Source organism: Rattus norvegicus, chromosome 9 (assembly GCF_021556685.1).
Source record: "Rattus norvegicus strain SHRSP/BbbUtx chromosome 9, alternate assembly SHRSP_T2T, whole genome shotgun sequence".
In the NCBI taxonomy this organism is placed as follows: Eukaryota; Metazoa; Chordata; class Mammalia; order Rodentia; family Muridae; genus Rattus; species Rattus norvegicus.
Genome location: NC_141542.1, coordinates 21,345,973 through 21,359,048, shown reverse-complemented (window position 1 = coordinate 21,359,048; position 13,076 = coordinate 21,345,973). Strand labels below are relative to the sequence as shown.

The 13,076-nt window shown below is 44.0% G+C and overlaps 2 protein-coding genes across 3 annotated transcripts in view; both read left to right on the top strand.

The window, feature by feature from the left end:
* LOC146768883 (uncharacterized) overlaps nucleotides 1–13,076 on the top strand; it is a 263,806-nt gene that overhangs the window by 172,012 nt on the left and 78,718 nt on the right. The gene's annotated exons all lie outside the window — the stretch shown is intronic.
* The window catches only part of LOC134480503 (uncharacterized), a 42,173-nt gene continuing 39,944 nt past the window's right edge, over nucleotides 10,848–13,076 (top strand). Inside the window, 1 exon segment of the mRNA NM_001447311.1 lies at nucleotides 10,848–11,256. The gene's annotated coding sequence lies outside the window, so the exon portion shown is untranslated.

Here is a 13,076-nt window from a genome sequence, read left to right as displayed (position 1 = left end):
TTCATTTCTGTGTGACTGCCTATCAGTTGGCCTTGGTGTGCACAATTATTCTATTATATCTGACTTTCCTACTTCTTTCTCCTTCTGCTCTGGTGAATTCTGTGAAAATAGATGTTCCTTGATGTTATGATTCTTAGACAATTGGAAATTGATGCATAGGGGCACAGCACAGCATAGCCCTAGAGGCCCATACTGTGTGTTCTCATCGTGGAAAAAATGTAATCACTTCACAATTGTAGTTCCAGATTAAGGTTTGACTTGCAAAAATAGCTTGAAGAAAATAAGAGACTCAGGTGACAGCAGATGCTGGCGAGGATGTGGAGAAAGAGGAACACTCCTCCATTGTTGGTGGGATTGCAGACTGGTACAACCATTCTGGAAATCAGTCTGGAGGTTCCTCAGAAAATTGGACATTGAACTGCCTGAGGATCCAGCTATACCTCTCTTGGGCATATACCCAAAAGATGCCTCAACATATAAAAGAGACACGTGCTCCACTATGTTCATCGCAGCCTTATTTATAATAGCCAGAAAATGGAAAGAACCCAGATGCCCTTCAACAGAGGAATGGATACAGAAAATGTGGTACATCTACACAATGGAATATTACTCAGCTATCAAAAATGACTTTATGAAATTCGTAGGCAAATGGTTGGAACTGGAAAATATCATCCTGAGTGAGCTAACCCAATCACAGAAAGACATACATGGTATGCACTCATTGATAAGTGGCTATTAGCCCAAATGCTTGAATTACCCTAGATCCCTACAACAAACGAAACTCAAGACGGATGATCAAAATGTGAATGCTTCACTCCTTCCTTAAATGAGGAAAAAGAATACCCTTGGCAGGGAAGGGAGAGGCAAAGATTAAAACAGAGACTGAAGGAACACCCATTCAGAGCCTGCCCCACATGTGGCCCATACATATACAGCCACCCAATTAGACAAGATGGATGAAGCAAAGAAGTGCAGACCGACAGGAGCCGGATGTAGATCGCTCCTGAGAGACACAGCCAGAATACAGCAAATACAGAGGCGAATGCCAGCAGCAAACCACTGAACTGAGAATAGGTCCCCCGTTGAAGGAATCAGAGAAAGAACTGGAAGAGCTTGAAGGGGCTCGAGACCCCAAAAGTACAACAATGCCAAGCAACCAGAGCTTCCAGGGACTAAGCCACTACCTAAAGACTATACATGGACTGACCCTGGACTCTGACCCCATAGGTAGCAATGAATATCCTAGTAAGAGCACCAGTGGAAGGGGAAGCCCTGGGTCCTGCTAAGACTTAACCCCCAGTGAACTAGACTGTTGGGGGGAGGGCGGCAATGGGGGGAGGGTTGGGAGGGGAACACCCATAAGGAAGGGGAGGAGGGAGGGGGATGTTTGCCCGGAAACCGGGAAAGGGAATAACACTTGAAATGTATATAAGAAATACTCAAGTTAATAAAAAAAAAGAAAAGAAAATAAGAGAAAATGAATTAGAGCCAACATTGGGACCCTAAGAAAGGAAAAAGTTATTGAAGTTAGGAAGTAAGTTTTACATAATATTATAGACTGGTTAAGGAAGTATAGAATATATAAAATAATATACTAGTAAATTAAGTCAAGCTACTGGAACCCTTATGAGAGTCATTGTGTGCAAGGAACAGAAAGCTAGTGGAATTAGTGTGCTAAGAGTTACCTTGATTCTTTCTGGCCACTGCCTGGCAGTTTTGCCTATGTCATTTATCATTAGAGCTTCACAGAAAAGTGCAGGTAGCTGACCTCGGAGCTTTGGTCTCTGAAGTATAAAAGTAAAGAGTTAAAGTTTAAAAAATGATAAGTTTACAATTATTATTATTATATTGGCCACAGGCCTGGGTATAGGGGAAGCCTGAAACTTTGGAGAACAGTTGTAATTCTTAGTTCTTGGTGAGATGTAGTCATTCTTTGCATTTGATTTGGCAATGATTACACAATGTCTTTTTCCTCCCCACTTTTGGATTTTAATAAAGGACTGGGGCAAGAGAAAGGCTACAGAACATGTGAAGAGTAAATGAGAGAGAGCATCAGGGAGTGAATGAGAGAGTAAATGACAGAGCAAATGTCAGAACAAATGTGAGAGCGAATGAGAGAGCATGAGACGAGCATGTGAAGAGTGAGTGGAGAGAGAATGTGAAGAGTGAATGAGGGAGTAAGTCTGAGAACAAATGTGAGAGCCAGGGAGAGAGCATGAGGAGAGCATGTGAGAATGAGTGAGGAGAGAATGTGAGGTGTGTGTGAAGATTGTGTGTGTGCATGACAGGAGAGTGCATGTGGTGTGTGTGAGATATGTATGAGGTGTGTATGAAGAGTGTGTGTGAGTGACAGGAGAGTGCATGTGGTGTGTGTGAGATATGTGTGAGGTGTGTATGAAGAGTGTGTGTGTGTGTGACAGGAGAGTGCATGTGGTGTGTGTGAGATATATGTAAGGTGTGTATGAAGATTGTGTGTGTGCGTGAAAGGATAATGAACAGACGTGTGCATGACAGTGGGCATGAAAACCCCCACCATGAGTCTTAACTCAGAGCTGCAACAGGCTTGAACGAGCCCAGGCATGCCCAGATACCTAGGGTTGAGTCACCGTTAAAACTAACAGACCATAAAAGGAAAGAAATGCAGAACAGACCAGGAGTACCGGATCTGACTCACAGGCCACCTGGCAGGAAGAGATAAACCCCCAGCCCCCGACATTCAGGACGCCCCAAACCTGCCAATGTGTGTAGCTTTACCTTATTACCTCATCATGTGAAATAGCCAATCATATGTGAACATATCTGTGTGCCTCGTTTGAATCCACCAATCCCCGTAACTATGCATCTGCTTCTGTACGCGCGCTTCTGCTTCCCCAATCCCTATAAAAGCCTCATGCTGGAGCTGCTGGGCGCGCAAGTCCACCGAAGAGACTGTGTGCTCGCAGGTACCTGTGTTTTCCAATAAACCCTCTTGCTGATTGCATCCAAGTGGCCTCGGCTCGGTCATTGGGCACTTGGGTCTCCTCCTGAGGGAAAGGTCCTCTCCGGAGATCTTTCATTTGGAGGCTCGTCCGGGATTCGGAGATCCTCCGCCCAGAGATCATCGACCACCCACCGGGAGGTAAGCTGGCAGGCGTTTGTCTTGTCTGTCCTGTCTTGTCCTGTGAACAATTGATCAATAGGCTCAGATCTGGGGACTATCTGGGTGGGCCAGAGAAGGAGCTGACGAGCTCAGACTTCTCCCCCGCAGCCCTGGAAGACGTTCCAGGGGTGGTTGGAGGAGAGGGAGGTCTGGATCCGTGGCGCCTCCGTCTGTTTTCGGAGGGATCCGGACCCTCAATGACTCCGGCTGAATTTTATTGGAGTAGAGGATCCAAGACCCTCGGTGACTCCGTCTGAATTTTTGGTTTCAGTTTGGTACCGAAGCCGCGTGGTGCGTCTCTCTGTTACTTGTTTGACTGTTGGAATTGTTTATCTTCTTTGTGACCTGACTGTGGTTTTCTGGACGTGTTGGTGTCTGTTGTTTGTGTTCTGTTTTTGTGTTTGGTATCCCAGAAGCAGCTAAGGTTAAGCTGCAGTTTGGGCCAGGTACTGAAGGTACCAGGCATCTGTGGAAATTGGTTATAGGATGCTTTGTCTTGGTCTTGTTTCTCTGGTTTGTTTTCTGTGAAATTGTCGAGTGTCTTTTTGGCTTTTGTTTCATGTTTGAATTTGGACTGACGACTGTGTTTGAAATCATGAAACTGTTTGCTTTGTTTGTCAAAGAGTTTTACTTGGTCATCTTGGTGCTTAAGTTAAAAATTGAAAATAATTTGCTTGAGAGAAATTGTTTTCTGCCAGGGAGTTTTGTCTCTCTCTCTTGAGCCTCCTCCCCAAGGAGAGATGCCGCAGGTTGGGGGGGCAGAAAAGCCCCTAAAATAGTTTCAAAAAAAATCTACAACAAACTGTGAAAAACTTTGTTTTGCCCGTCAAAATTTAGAATTCAGACTTTGGCTGTGGCCAAGGTCAGGATTAATGTCTTCTTTTCCATGGGCCTTTAACCCAGTGAGACAGTTTGGTAAAGGGCTGCTACTGAGGTCCTGAAAGTCCCAGGTGAACCCATTACAATTCTTTTGTCAGCCACATGGTATCTAGCACCCAGGTTCTAACCATCTCTCCATCCTTTTGTTATTAGTTGCTACTAGAAGCCTAGTGTCATTTGGAGGCTGGTTCTCTTGAGAGGCAAAGCCACCAAGCCGACACTGAAGAGAGATACTCCTTGAGGGAAAATCTAAGTTTAGAGAGATAGTCGATAACAGATCGGCTGCCTCTCTGCTCACCTTTCTGTTTCATAGACAAAGCTTGTGCTTATTTGTACAATGGCCTTTTTGTCCAAGAAAGGCCTCCTGGTTTAGCTGTGTGACTAAATGCTATTTGCCCTCTTCAGTGGACCTCTATTCTCAAGATTCTCTTGTTTTCCCACCATCCCATTTGAGATGCTTGTTAGTAACTGTTACAGATCTTCTTTACCACCGAGGAAAGACAGAATCCTGCTAGAGGCCAGAAAGAATGTTCTAGACATGGGTGGAAGGCCCTCACTCCTGACTGACTTCAATATGCCTGAAGGTAGGGAGTGCTCCAGGTCTGCCGCCAGGCTCCAAGGGTGGGTCTCTGAGGGGCTGGAAAACGCCCCACCAATCTGGCTAAGATAAAAACAAAGATATGAAGAGAAAGTTACAGAAATTTGAAGGGTTAAGCTAAGTTGCTGAGAGTTAGTATAAGTTACAGAGAAAGTAAGGTTGAACAAACAGACAAAAAAGAAGAGGAAATTAGAGAGCTAAAGAGAGATAAAAGACAAGAGAGGAACATGTACTGGCCACAGTAGTTAGGGAACCTAGGAAGACAGTACCTGGCAACAGAAGAGAATTCCTGGCTAAAAGTCAGTGTGCCTGATGCAAAGAAAAAGGACCCTGGGTCAAGGACTGCCCCAGGAAGAACAAGAGGGGCCTCTCCAGTGGCTCTTAGGCAAGCCTCTTGGTCCTAGAGTGCTGGCTATGCAAAAAGATAGAAGGAAGGTCTGTCCAGTTGTTGTGTGAATGCGGGGGGCCTAACATTCTGTGCTCCTACGTCCAAATGGACTAGTGTCCAGCGAAAGACCTTGGGTACAGGGGGCTACTGGCAACAAACAATACTTGTGGACTGCTCAGCTTTGTAGGTATTTCCAATAAAAAGCAAACAAACAAACAAACAGCCTTATTACAGTTGCAGCAGGTGCAGGAGAGAAAGCTGGGAGATATCCTGTGCTGCTGTCCTCATGCTGTGATTCTGCAGCAACAACTTCCTTAGGAATAGGAACCTGTATGCAGTGGGATCCCTTGCTGGGCCTGTCATCTCAAAAATAGGGGCTTCCCTAATCCAAAACCTTGGAATCCAGTTTACTTCAGGCCAGGAATGAAGTCAAACATCATTAGGGAAAGAGCAAGGGAAAAATTACATAGGAAAAAATATGTGCATTAATCAGAAAAGATCCTCAATTTCTAAGGCCTCCACAATCTCCACCCCTCTCTTCTGAGCTGTGCATAGTGATGTTGTACAACTCCAGATGGTAGGAAAAGGCAGAGTTCTTCCCAGAAAAAGATCATACATGATTTTCACCCTGACATATGTGAGTTGAGGTGGCATCGTATCACAGAGTCAGCACACCCGGGATAAGGACACAGAAGCCACAGATGACAATGCCAATGGACTCCCTCCTGAACTTATGGACCCATTAAAATTGAGGTTTAGCTTAACCTTAGGCCATTCCACTCCCTGCCCATCCACCTGATTTTTATGTTTGCTCTAAGTAAAACATCAGAGTGGAGCCCCAAATATCCTCATGATTGGACTTGGAAATTCAGGAAGAATGATATTGGAGAAGGGATGGCTATGTGGTTACAATGTGGTAACTAGGTTCTGACCAGGAACCTCGTCCTTAGCCAATGGGGACTTTAAGGCCGGGCCTCCTGCTTGTTCCAGTGCAGGCTAAGACTTCAGGGTCAGGCCAGCTCTTGAGCCCCACACAGGGCAGCCTGCATAATTTTGTGACTGCATTAGAGCCAGAGTGCTCTCCACCCTATCCTCTTCTCTCCTCTTTGTCACAGCCATGGTCCCCAAGAGCAATTGTCAAACACCTTTATACATCTATGTCAATATCATAGTCAGATTCCCAGAGAATCAATCCCCATAGCTGACCATAAATGAGTATTCACGGTGTGTGTATATATAATGTTGTAGAACACAGAATAGGGATTCTTGTTGAAAGCTTCGTGGACATGTGTCTTTGCTAGATGTCTTTGCAATGGGATCTTTCCACATGACTTAGATATCCTTGCCATGAGTTCATTACCCATCCCCTTTCCATTTCAGTTTCTTTTTTCTTGTGGATGCTAATGCTCTTTCACATAAGATCCAAGGATGAACTTCCATACTGGGCTATGGTTTCAGACTTGATTTACAGCCATGTGGCCCTCGGGTTGCTTCCTTTTAATCCTAGAGGTTGATTAATCTTTCCAGCAAGGATTCCAGTACTTGATAGGACTGTGCTACATGCTGTCAGAGCAGAGATATACAGAATTTATATGCTGTCCTTCCACTGACGGTGCTTACCTTTGCCAAGTCCTCAAAAAGGGCAGCGCTTGGAAAAATACACTGCAGGCAAAGAAATCATATATCTGGGTCTACCCCTGGATCTGTGAGAAATGAAAGAGGAATATGTCTTGGCTTACTGGAAGTCTTATCCCAAGTCTAGGGAAGGGGACTCCCAGAGAGCACTAAGCCTTCTCCTCATCCATCATAGTCTGTATAGCCTGTGGCTTTCATTTGGTCGGTGTGGTGACCTTAAAATGTTCTAGGTATTTCTGCCATGTTCTGTCTCTATACCTAGACATGACCTCAGGTGTACAGTCACATTGGAAACATAAAAAGCCTTGCACCTGAATTGTGAGATTCAATGTGTGTTATATTTAAAATACCACAATAAATGAGTGACCATTGCTACAGTAAATAATATTAGGGGGTTTCTCCCCCACCGTAGATCATTTAGTTCCCAAATAAAAGACACAAAACTTTTAGATTTATAATAAGCCTTAAAGCATTAGAGCTGGGTAGACATCAACCCTCTGTGCTATTTTTTCTGCTTCCCTGTCCATAACCCCGAGGTACTGCTTGCCATGCTCTGCCTGGACCACTCCTGTTCTGACAGGCTGGCCCTCATGGCAATACACTCACGATCCACCTACCCTATGGGGTGGTGTCTCCTTCCTTCTCCTCCCATGTCCTTTCTCTCTCCTCGTGGACCCTGCCTCAGTCCCCAGGCCCAGGGAAACTTTGCTCTGTCCCCTCTCTTCTGCACAGCCCTTGTTGTAAGGATTTTATTAACCAATCAGGGATAACATAGGAGGCAAAAAAAAAATCTGGTATACATGAGGATCTCCTTGTGTTGGAGCAACCAGGCGTTAGGGTACAGAATTTAGCATTTGAATATACAGCAGCACAGACCAACCCATTATATGCTGATCTACTTTGTAGTTGGACTCAAAGCTTGGCTCTCACACCCGTTAGATGTTCAACCCTGGAGAAGTTATTTTACCTTTGTGTGACTCAGTTCCCTTATCTGCACAGTGAGGATGATAACGAGTGTTTAATTCACTGAGTTGTCTTTGGGACTGATGAGTCAATATATTTAGTAGTTAAGTAGTGGCTATCATTGCCAACGTTTTCCCAAGTCACTTCTAGGAGGTCAACTGACTCCTAGGTGAGTCTTTGGTTACACTGCTTCAGTTTTCTGTGGCTACACTGTTCAAATGGCATCCACTGGTCACACATGGCTATTTGAGATGAACTAAACTTAGAACTAAAATCTGCATCTTTAGTCACATCAGGCAAACCAGGAGGCAAACAGCCAGCCAGAATCCATAGCCAGAAACACTGCAGATATAGAATATTTCTATCATCTACAAATTTCTCATGGACAGCAGTGGTCTAGGTTCTTGGTGTCTGGTTTTTCCTTCAGGGAGAATTACTTGCTGTACTAATATCCAACAGTTTATTTTTAAAGCAACGTTACCAAAATATGACTTACTCACCCCCAAATTAATCCAGTTCAAGTCTACAATGCAATGGTTCCCCATAAATGTACCCGAGTTCGTCGCTAGACCACGGAACAAAAGAACAAGAGTGTATGCATTTATGTAAAATGGTATGCAACAGTATTGACCACTGCATAATTATACTGCACTACTTTTGAATTCTTCAAAATTCAGGCCTTTTATTGATAGTTGTACAAAAATACATTATCCTAGAGTTGAGAAAATATTATACAGAATTTCATCTGGACTTTATATTTCATTGAGACTTTAATATTTTTGCATCTTTTGCCAGTATCTTTAGATTCATTGTAAGAGTTTATTTTGTGGATTTTTTTGCAGATCTGGTCACTATTTGATGCCATTTCAATGTTCTCAGGATTTTGATGAAAATAATACCACAATGATAAAGTGATACTCATTTTCTTGAGCCATCTACATATGTATATACACACATATGAGAAGTTATGTATACATATTTCTATGCTATACTGTGTAGAATACAATTCTATTATACGTCAACATATACAGTTTGCTCAATATGATTTCTGTGAATGTTATCAGTCATGGGGAAATAATAAGAGCCTGAATAAACATGGACAATATTTGCAGAATGCACATAAAATTGAAGATGGTATATAAGCAAAAGTATGAAGTATATCACTTACACTTTCATATCGAATGCACTTTAAAATTTTTAATAGATTAAAAAAATTTAAATCATCTTTACCCAGTTTCATTTTTTTTTCACAATGTATCTCCTGGATGATTTGAAATATATATGCTGCTCAAGATCCTTTAAACAACAGTAACCTAATGCCTTAAATGTGTTTCTGATATTTCTATTCACTTGATCACTGTTCAATAATTGTACCAAGTTGATAGCTGTAATTTTTTATGACTTTAAGAATGTAAATTTCATGTGTGTGTATACACTTTTGATCCTAACTCTTTGGAGGCATAGGCAGGTGGGTCTCTTTTTTGAGTCAACCTGGTCTACATAGGAAAACCCTATCTTAAAAAAAATCAATCAATAAATAAGCAAGTAAAAAAAGAATTTAAAACACTTGAAATTAATATGAACACAACCACATCTTTAATAACAATTGATTTTTTATTGCAGATAATTCATATAATCCATTCACAAAATGTTATATAGTGTCATATGGGAACTCAATTTTATCGTAAAATAAACCTGCTCTTCTCTTTTCATTGGTTGCTCTTAGTTAACATTTTCATACACATATATAATTTATTCTGATTATTCTCTCCCCCACATCGTCTCATCCCCTCCCCTATGACTTAAACTTATACAGTCTTCTAAATTTAGGCTTTCCAAATTTAGGATTTCTCTTTTACTTATTATACATTCCTTTACTTTTCCATCTACATTTTATGATATCTTAATAAGAAACCCATTCTGTCATTAGCATTATCTCAGTGTTTGGTAGGAGACATTCACATTCTTCAGTAGCTTGTCATCAGTGCAAGAAATGATGTCGAGGTCTCTCTCTCTCTCTCTCTCTCTCTCTCTCTCTCTCTCTCTCTCTCTCTGTCTCTGTCTCTCTATGGCGCTGGCTCTCTGTCTCTGTCTCCCTCTCCGTCTTTCTCTGTCTCTCTGTCTCTCTCTCCATCCCCTCCCCAATTGTTTTGTTTTCTAATACAAGGTCTCACACTTTAGTCTAGCCTTGAACTCAAGGCAATCCACCTACCTCAGCCTTGTGAGTGTTGGGATTCCAGGCATATACCATCTTGCCCAGTGAATTTTGTGACTCTCGTACATCCCTTTACCATTTCTGAATTATTTTTAATATTGCTGTGACCCTTTTCTAGCTTCTAGATGTAGATACATTAACTGATTAGAAGGTTTTATTTTTAAAGATTTATTTATTTATGTACATGAGCACTCTGTTTGCGAGTGTGCCTGCATGTCAGAAGAGAACTTCAGACAGAAGAGGGCATTGGATCCCACTACAGATAGTTGTAGGTCACCATGTAGTTGCTGGGAATTGAACTTGAGAGCACTGGAGAAGCAGCGCTCTTAACCACCAAGCCATCTCTCCAGCCTGATAAAAAAGATTCTAAATTTCATTCTTTTCGTGTTTGTTTGCAATCTTTCTTCTTGAGAACACTGTGATGGAATGTCCAAATGGTAATTAGTGGCGGTTGGTAGAAGGAGCCATATGTGTGATGCTGCCATATATGTGAGGGGCTGGCAACAAGGTGCAGACCCAAGACCATGGCCCTGTGCCCTGAGGCTCGCCTGCTGGATGTGGGCTCTCAGGATGCCTTCAGGTGAGGACAGCAGGTGGTGGCTTGCGCCCTGCTAAGCCGGCCTAGGAGAGTGGCAACCACAATCGCCATGCCCAAACCTCCAGCCTGGGGCAGCTGGGAGCTCCTGAGGCTATGGCCACAGTTAGGTCACGCTGGGCCTGGGGGCCGCAGAAGCCGCCCTGTGCCTCCTCAGAGCCCTGAGAGGGGACTGACCCGCCTGGACGGAGCCCGGAGCTCCGCACCACAGGCCTCCCGGTGTCCCGCCTCGCCCTGTTGTCTGCCCCACGGAGTGGGCACACGTGTCCTTCCCACCCCGCCGTTCGACCGCGCCCGAGCCGGGCCTCAGGGCACGCGGAGCTCGTGGGTGAGCGCGGGGACTGAGGGGGCGGGGCGCGCGCGTTATATTTGGCGCCCGCAGCAGCGCGTGTGCCTGGACGAGTTTTCCTTCCGCGGGTGCCAGCAGCCGGGGCGCCGCCGCCCAAGCTGACTCCTCTCTCTCCCTCTCCGACCCCGGCAGGGCCCAGAGGTGATTCTGCCTGCACGATGTCCTCCTTCCTGGAGACGAGCTCTTCGCAGGCGCCAGGTCGCGAACAAAAAGAGAAAGAAAAAAAGAAAAGAAAAAGCAGAAGAAGAGACCAGGGAAGGGGACCTTAGCGGGTTTGGGGGTCAGCTCCGCCTGGGGCAGGCGCGCTATGACAGTGGCGGGGTTTCCAACAGAGACTGCAGCCTCGCAGTGTCCAGGGAAGAAGCCCAGGCCAGCCCTGCCAGGGGACCTCGAGGCCTGGCGCTTGCCCGGACCCCTAGCCGGACCTCGGTCTGGTCCCCAGGGACAGCAAGCAGCAAGCAGGGCGGGCTGCACCGCCAGAGCAGCAGAATCAAGGTAGGTAGGAGACCCGTGTCCCTCCTTGGCTGGTTCTGGCCCTGCCCCCCCGCCCCCCTTCCCCCTGTCCTGGGAAAGCAATGGCAGAAGGAGGCAATGCAAAGTGAGCCCATTGGGTAGGGGAAGGGAGGGTTCAGGGATGTATGGAGAGCTGAAGTAGGGATTGGAAAGCCCATAGCATTGGGAAAGAGTGGAGAGGTAATCTGGAGTATGCTGTTAAAGGACTGGGATCGTGGGAAAATATTTTCTTAAAACCTCAAGCAATGAATGTATTATTTAATAGATTTCTTCTGATCTACTTTGAAATTGGTTGCCCCTTGCAAGAGATTGTATTTGGAGGATGTAAAATACCCTCCTTCAATTACTCGGAGAAAGGGAACATAAACAGAGATTTCCTCTTTTTTAGCCTCCAAAGCTCTGAGAGATTACAGTTCTGCATAATTTAATTCTTTCCTACCTGCTATGAGCAGGCCTCCAGATCAGCAAGTTCCTTTGGAATGGTTTTGCTTATTTTTGTTTATTTTCCATGGTGCTGATTAGAAAGCCATGAATTGTTTTGTGAATTTTAAATTTCAAGAGGTGACACCCAGAGTTGATGTTGGTTTTCTTCACACATTGCAGTGTAGTTGCAGCATAAAAAAAAAATACTTCTTGTGACAAGAAGTGGAAAAAGAAAGTTGATGAGCTAAGAAAAGTAGAGCCTTGAGCCGGATCAACATTTGGCTTCCTCAAATATGGAGCAAGCATGGATTGTGGCTTTTTCAGAATCGAGGGGGTTTTTAGGATTGGGCAGTGAGTGCTGTGTGGTGCTAACCTGTCCCTTTTGTGGCTGACAACCCTTAGGAGAAGGTCAGAATGTGCCAACAGCACAGAGTTGGCACTGGTGGTGTTTGAACTCAGAAGTGCTCAGGAACTGTGAAAGTTTCTCTGTTATCATCCTGGAGCCATCTAGTGAAATAGACCACTGTGATGCTGTGTAAGAGGCCATTGTGAGGGCTGGAGAGATGGCTCAGTGGGTAAGAGCACCAAGTGTTCTTCCAGAGGTCCTGAGTTCAAATGCCAGCAACCACATGGTGGCTCACAACCATCTGTAAGGAGTACTGATGCCCTCTTCTGGTGTGTCTGAAGACAGATGCATTGTCTCACATATAAATAAATAAATCTTACAAAAGATTGTCATCTACTGCAGTTTCTATGTGGACAGGGCACAGTTGAAGGGATTAAAGATCAAGTACATTGTCTGTCTTTAAAGATCAAGTGTATCTCCTAACTTTTAAACCAAGAAATGTAGTGTCTTTTTTGCTGCTTGTGTAGCTTTTCGTGATGTATCTTTTCTCCTATTACGTCGTTTGTTTCCATAATAGTTGTTTTCACGTATATATGATTATCGCTCCTATTTGCAGAGCTATTCAATATTTTCATTGGTTAAATATTTGTGGTGAATTTACATTGTGATATCAGTAAAATGCTATGTGAAAATTTTAGAGAATATACCGGTTTGGGTAATTTTAATAACCTTTGCCCTCAAGTGGTGGCCTGTTTTCACATTGAAAAGACTGGAATTCATTACCATCCATAAAAGGATTGATAGGGAAGCACAATGGACAGCAACAGTGTTGTTCCCTTTGACAGTTGTGGGAGCCAAGAAAGAAGTGTGACTTGCTTTTTGAGATTTACCAAATCAAGACTCAGTATCATTACTATAGAAGCCCATGGAAAAAATGATGAAGTTTTCAGAAATCACCAGTTGAAGAAATGGTGGTGGTTTTGCTTATATTGAATTCTGAGTTTCAAAGTTATGTTTCATTTTTCTTTATTCC